This window comes from Nelumbo lutea, chromosome 6 (genome assembly GCF_056320005.1).
Source record: "Nelumbo lutea isolate HS-2025 chromosome 6, American lotus-T2T, whole genome shotgun sequence".
Classification (NCBI taxonomy): domain Eukaryota; kingdom Viridiplantae; phylum Streptophyta; class Magnoliopsida; order Proteales; family Nelumbonaceae; genus Nelumbo; species Nelumbo lutea.
The window spans coordinates 46,583,388-46,591,054 of record NC_142689.1 but is presented as its reverse complement, the minus strand read 5'-3'; the positions used below and the strand labels follow the sequence as shown (position 1 = coordinate 46,591,054).

Sequence of the window (7,667 nt, the reverse complement as noted above, 5' to 3'; positions counted from 1 at the left end):
CTTCATCTATGTCCTCTTCTCCAAAAACTTCGTACACAATTGAATCGACAATGTCAATAGAGCAGATAGAATGGCATTCATTTGGATATTTCATAGCTTCAAAGATATTAAATTTAACAATCTCTCCGTCAAACTCAACGGAGAGGGTACCCTCATCCACATCTATTTTGGTTTTTGTAGTTTTCATGAATGGCCTGTGACTGTGTCCTCCTCCATCTTCAGGATGTAAAAATCGGCTGGAAAATTAAATCATTAACCTGCACCAACACATCCTCAACAATCCCTTCTGGGTAAGCATTAGAACGATCAGCTAGCTTAATGACAACCCTAGCTTCCTTTAAGGGACCTAATCTCAAAGCACAGTAAATTGAGTATGGCATAACGTTGATGGATGCACCTACATCTAGCATGGCACGCTTGATTCGTTTATTGCCAATCAGACAAGGTAAAGTGAACATACCTGGATCAGCACGTTTTTTCGGAAAGGTCTTCTTGATGATAGCTAAAACGTTTTCTCCAACTCTTACCTTCTCATTGATTCGCATTCTCCTCTTGTTAGTGCACAATTCTTTTAGAAACTTTGCATACTTTGGGATCTGTTTTATAGCATCTAACAAGGGGATATTGATTTTCACCTTCCTGAAGGTTTCTAAGACTTCCTACTCATATTCCTCCTTCTTGGATTTTTCCAACCTACTAGGAAAAAGTGGTACAATGGCATTAGTAATCTTTGGGAGAGGGGGGCCGGGTATTACCTTAATGGAACCTTTATTTGAATCATGTCTCTCCTCTTCCTTATCTCCTTTATATGCCTTCCTTGGTGAGGTAGGTTGGGGCTGCAACTCCTTCCCGCTTCTCAGCACCACTGCACTTGCATTTTCCATGGGGTTAACTACCGCCTGTGATGGTCATTTCCCAGAATTCTGTGCCTCCAACTTGCTAATGGAAGTAGCAAGTTGGCTGATTTGGTTTCCCAAGTTCTGGATGTTCTTGTTGAAATTGCTGAGTGTTAGTAGCTAGAGCCTTAACGATTTCATCTAATGACATACCTGAACTTGAGGGTTGGCCTTGCGTTGTGATAGGTGCTGAAATTGGGGCCTGTCTATTGAAAGCTTGGGGCTGATATCTCTGTGGTCCTCTTTGGTTTCCGTAGCTCAGATTTGGATGATCCCTCCACCCCGAATTGTAGTAATTGGAGTAGGGATCATACTTTCATTGAGGCTGGCCCGGAAATCCTCTTACGGCACTAACTTGCTGCATCGAGCCATCCTGCAATGATGGACACATATCTGTAGGATGCCCAGGAATCGAACAAACATCACATACCCTAGCTGTTTGCAATTTCCTTGTAGCCAATTGTCTAACCAAAGCAGTAAGATCAGAAATTTGGTTTTCTAAATTAACATGACTTACCTCATTAACACACCCAGAAGTGCCATCTGTTCTTGCTCCAAACTGTTGTGAATTTTTGGCCATGTTGGAAATCAATTCCTTAGCCACTTCAGGTGTTTTATTTACCAAGGCTCCTCCACTAGCTGCATCTACCATACTTCTATCCATAGGTTGGAGTCCTTCATAGAAGTATTGAATCAAGAGCTGTTTGGGTATTTGGTGGTGTGGATAGCTAGCAACAAGTTGTTTAAATCTTTTCCAATATTCGTATAGCGTCTCACCACCAAACTACTGAACTCCACAAATTTCTTTCATAATGTTTGCAAGTCGGGATACAGGAAAATATTTATCTAAAAATATTCTGTTCATCTCATCCCATGTATGTATCGAACCAAGAGGAAGAATATATAACCAAACATTTGCTTTATCTCATAATGTAAATGGAAAAGCTATTAATTTTACCTGGTCCTCGGTCATACCCTATGGTTTCATGCTTGAACAGACAATATGGAATTCCTTGTGATGTTTATGAGGGTCCTCACCTGGAAAGCCATGAAAAATAGGAAGTAATTGAATCAAACCAGATTTTAGTTCAAAGGCTACCTCAAGAGTGGGATATATTATGCATAGGGGCTGTTGGTTCATGATCGGTGCAGCCAACTCCCTTAGTGTTCTCTCTCCATCAGCCATCCTTTCTTCCTCTTCGAAGATGGGTTGATCACAAGTTGGTAGGTCAAATTCAGAATTCACCCTTTTAGGTGAACGGTCCTTCCTTTGCTTCACCTCCTTCCTTAAACGATGGATAGTCTTCTCAATTTCGGGGTTGTACTCTAGTTCACCTCGTTGAGAAGCACAAATCATAAAATAGAAGAGGTTAACACAATAGAAGGTAACAAGCTAAGAAATTAAAATAGCTTCCTAGCAGAGGCGCCAAAATTTTGATGGGCTGTCGAAGCCCTCAAAATTAATGCTAGTCCCACAATATCAATGTTAGACATTTTTGTATGTCCTTAGCTTCAATCCAATTTGATGTACTTTTGACATTTAGTGTAAATAAATAAAGTGCATGTTTGATTCATGTTGTTTGGTATATTTATGATGGGCTAATCTTGCACCTGCCCACAGTCCCTGGGTTTTTATAAGATGGCTTGGCACAGGGACCACTTAATGTAAGTGTTGGGCCCATAGGGTCCATGTGATGGGCTCAAGGGGTCACTGAGTTTTTTAGTGAATTCGGCTGGGCCTTGTAATAAAGGCTGGGCCGAACCCATGTGGCTGGTGTGTAGATCAATGCTTGGGTCCCACGCCATACAAAGAAGCCCAATTGGACAACAAACTGGAAACTAGTTAAACACTGAACACTTAATGGGCCAAAAACCCATCACGAGCTGGGCTGATATGATCACCCATCTATGGGGCGAATCTAAGATTAATGTTAGTTAGTAAAAGGATTGGGCTTTTGACCTTATCTACTATGGGAGACCAAATTCAAATCAGATTTGAATCTGGTAAGCTTCTGATAAGATTAGGAGTAAACTAACTTAATCTGTAGATAGGGTTAAGATAATCCCCTATCCAAATATTGATTTGGATTGGGATAACTCCTAATTAGGAGATTTTCTTAATCAAGAAGAAAGGAGGAGAAAACTGTTTCGAAAATATCAGATTTCAAACCAAGTTTTTATTCAGTAAGGGAATAAAGCCTTCTGGGTAGAGAGATCAGATCTCACAGAACTCCAGAGAGAAGAAAAGCTGTTCAGCCATCTTCGTCCTAAGAGTTCTCCTCCAGCTGCCGCCAACCCCTCTTGCAAGATTTGATCTTTGTAGAAGAAAGAAGTCAAGAAATCAGTTCTTGACATTAGTCTTGCAGAAAAGATTAAAAAGGATTCGATGTTCAGGTTTCTAGTGGGTTCTTGCAAAGGATCCAATGTGTAGGGCGCACCCTACTGGTTCCGTTCCATCCACAAATGTGTCATCTTTAGCAGGAGTTGATGTTGGTGTCTTCTTTGGGAGTGAACACCAACATTGGGAGATATTGTTTCTCCGGATCAGGTATAATCCCCCATTTTTCTCTTGGTTCAGATCTGGTTCGATTATGGTTCAAGTAGAATCCTTGAATATTGTATTCTAAATTTAGGGAATATGATTTCCAGTTGGGAGAAGGTAGGAAAATTTTTTGAATCCGCCCACCCTTTCCACACCCTTCATGGCGTCCATTAGATGGATCCTACCTTCTTTCAATCGAATCCCACAGGGAGCTAGGGAATAATTTCTTAGTCGAATGCGCAATATAATAGAGTGGGTGATGAACCTACAATTTATCTATATTTTATGAGGTTTTTGCATGAAATTTTATGCTGGTTTAATTAGATTTTGCCCTATTTTAGCTTGATTGCAAGAAAGATTTCAGGGGGAGCCAAATCAATAAAAAGAAGGCAAAAGCAAGAAAAGAAAGCCCAAAATTTATCAAGTTCAGCCCGGCCCAGCCATGAGAGTAAGGGAGTTTCATTCGGCCCAAGTAGTGCAAGCTAACTCTTTGGAAAACCCAAGGTAAGAAGCCTAGCAAGAAGGAAATTTTGGCCCAGCCCATTTTTAGCCCAAATAACAGCCTAGAGTGTAGCCCACATGAGCTCAAAAGCAAGCTAAGTTGTAGCCCAAATAGCAGCCCAAAGGGAGCTAGGGGCGGCAACTCCTAGAAGTTTCTTGAAGAGAAGGAGGGAACACTCTAGAAGGTTCATGAGGGGTGTAATACACCAAATTCTAGAGACTTCAAGAAGGGGCAAGAGCCCCCTTGAAAAACTATATAAGGAGGCCTCTAGGAGGGGGGAGAGGTGTTCAATTGCTTGAGAGGAAGGCTCTCCCACTCTTAGAGGTTCGGCCACCTTGAGAGAAGAGAAGAGAAGAAGGCTAGGCGCAAGGAAGAAGAAGAAGAAGGGCTGAAGGAAGTTCAAGACAAGCAAGCTAGAAGAGAAGGTGAGTTCGAATTGAGGGTTTGTGATTCAAAGCTCTTTTGTAATAAATCATTTGTAGTTTCATTATCTTTTGATTTGAATTCAGTTTCTTTGTTATATTTTCTTTCCTCTTTCTCCTTGTTTCCATTCTTCCTTGATGTATTTCAGCTTGTAAAATTTCAGTTCAGCAATCTAATTCTTTTTGATTCATTCAAATGGTCATGAATTGTACTTGAAGTTTCTTGAATAAGGGTGTTATTGTAGATTAATTCGGCCAACTAACCTTCAAAACTCAGATCTGAATTCTCAGATCTGAGATTGCAAGATCTGAATTGCTTGAAAGAGAATTTAGATCTGCAATTTTCAGATTGGCCGAATTAATCTACAGCTTGGAATTCCTAGAGTGCTTGAGAGAGACTCTAGGAATTCAGATCTACTATTCAAGAACTGAATTGAGTGCAAGGTAAGAGATAACTTGCACAATTCAGTTGGTGATCAATTCAGACTTGAATTGATGCCTTAGAAGTGTTTGAAGAAATGCATACATGGGGATTAGATTCTTGCTAGAGATAGAAGAACCGTCACTCATGCATAGGATGAACATGCGCTTGAGAGAGGCTGTTCATGACCTTGGGGTTTCACCAACCCAAGGCTCAATCATGATTTATTCGAATGATCCAAATTGATAGATTGCTGAATTCTGAGATTGACATTTACTGCTTACTCTTCTAACCTGATTTGAAGGCAATTGGGCCAATGATTTAGATAGATTTTAATTTAGGATTTTTTAGCTTTCATTAAAGTTTTGATTTATTTGTTGATCAGATAAGAAGTGCTCAATTTAGTATTGGTAATTGTTTCCTAAATCCTCGTGGGAACGATACTTCACTCACTACTTTATTCCTTGAATGGCTAGTGCACTTGCTAGTGTCACAATGAGCCACACATCAAGTTTTTGGTGCCGTTGTCGGGGATTTAGGGAAACATTGAGCATTCTTAATCTGATCTCATTCAGCATTGCATTCATAGTTGGGTTAATTTGCTAACTTTTTCATTTCAGCTTGGACTGCAACTGCTGTACTACTGTAGTTATGTTTCTTCTTTCTTAAGTAGATTACTTTCTTTTTCTGGTTTCAGTTTCATTTTAATAAAGGTATATTTCATTTCCTTTAAATCTTGGTGTTGTTACATTCAAAAAGAAAAAAAAAGAAAAAAAATTCACAAAAACATGAGTGTTGCAGATCTGAGTTGCATTCGGCACTCAGATCAACAGAATTCAGATCTGCAGCACTCAGCCGAAAAGAATTGCTTGTGTTTCAGACTTTTATTTCTTTTTCCATTACAAAAAGAAAAAAATATATAAAATGAAAAAAAAAGAGATCTTTTGAACATCAAGAGGAGCAATTGAGAATTCGGATCAGAACTCAGATCTGAGTGCCTATTGCAGATCTGCAACAGTTCAGATCTGAGTTCCTCTGAACTCAGACCTGAACTGATGCAATTTTGAGGGGAATTGGGTGTCATCTGAACTCAGACCTGAACTGATGCAATTTTGAGGGGAATTGGGTGTCATCACCACCCCAATTCACCCTAGGGTACTTCTGCTATTCTCCAAAAACAATTTGGTAGAAATAACTGAAGGTAAGGCAATTGAGATTTCAGATCCGAACTCAGACTTGAGTTCAGACCTGAATTCTGCTATTGTAGATCTGCTCAGTTCAGATCTGAGTTCAGATGAACTTAGACCTAAACTGATACAAGTTTAAGGTGAATTGGGTGCCATCATCACCCCAATTCACCCTATGATAAATCCGACATACCCCAAAGGTAATTGGATAGCAAAGAATGAAAAAGAAAATTCAGATCTGAACTGATACAGATCTGAACTATAGTTGAGGACTGAACTGGTACAGAGCACATTTTGGATTTTGGGTGAACTGAACATTTGCTTTATCCACTTGTAACCGAGCTACATTAGCTAAGGAGGTGTATGTTTGGGTTGAACAATTGTGATGCCTCAGTTATTTAATAAAAAATTAGCACTTTCCAAGTATTTCTATTAGCATTCAGATCTGTAGCAGGGCTGCTATAGTACAACAGTTAGCAGACCTGATTTCAAATTTCTACAAAAGTTGTGTGGACCGAATAGCTTTGCAATACCAAACATTGCAGACCAAATTTTCAGGTCTTAGCAAGTGTTTGATATGCATCAGCTATACAGGTTTGAGCTTCAATTGTAGAGCTTAAAATCCTTAAACCAAGCCTAACTCAGGACTGGTTTTAGTTTATTTCAGATCCTTTTAATATATTTTTCAGATCAGATCTGATTTCAGCCCTAAAGCATCACAGATTTGATTCCAACCTTAATGGATGTATATTGTAGTTTATACCAATGAGTGTGTATGAATATACAACTCAGATCTGAATTATTATTTGTTAATTTCTCTGGACTAACAATACCAAAGACTTGTAGATCTGAACTCAACTAAATTGGGTCTGAATTCAGATGTTGCAATCGATGGATGTAGATAAAGGAACCTTGAATAAGATGTTGGTTTAGATCTGCTTTTAGTATAATCGGCTTCATTTATTCATGACAGGATGTAGGTTTTTGTATTCCAATAATTCACTTTACATTTTCAGTGTGATAGGATTAGTTTTTTATTTTCTTTTGTGAATATTGGCCTTTTTATTGCTTTGACCTTAACAGTTTATGACAAGCAGACCTGAACTGGAAGAGATCCTTTACGACCCGGAGATTGAACGGACTCTCCGTGTCCGTTTAAGAGCTGCTAGGCAAGTCAGACAAGAAGCACAAGAAGCACAAGAAGCTCAAGAAATGGCTGAGCAGAGGACTATGATGGACTATGCCAAACCCACTCTCACTGGAGGTGCCTCCAGCATTATCAGGCCCAATATTGCTGCTAACAACTTTGAGATCAAACCTACCATCATACAAATGATTCAAAACACGGTGCAATTCTGTGGATTGGCCCACGAAGATCCCAATGCACACATTTCTAACTTTTTAGAAATTTGTGACACCTTCAAACACAATGGGGTAAGTGATGACGCCATTAGGTTGAGGTTATTCCCATTTTCTTTGAAGGATAAAGCCAAAGCATGGCTGAATTCATTACCGGCAGGATCAATAGCTACGTGGGATGAAATGGCCAGCCGTTTTCTCTCTAAATATTTTCCCCCTTCTAAAACTGCTAAAATGAGGAATGACATCACTACTTTTTTCCAGCAAGAGGGGGAATCTCTCTATGAGTCCTGGGAACGTTACAAGGAGCTACTAAGGAGGGTTCCTCACCATGGCCT

The 7,667-nt window shown here is 39.5% G+C and overlaps 1 non-coding gene across 1 annotated transcript; it reads right to left on the bottom strand.

Annotated features, from left to right (window-relative positions):
• Nucleotides 1-7,560: 7,560 nt before the first annotated feature.
• Nucleotides 7,561-7,667, bottom strand: LOC148848819 (small nucleolar RNA R71). Its single transcript, XR_016101586.1, has one exon. It is a non-coding gene; the product is annotated as a small nucleolar RNA R71 (small nucleolar RNA).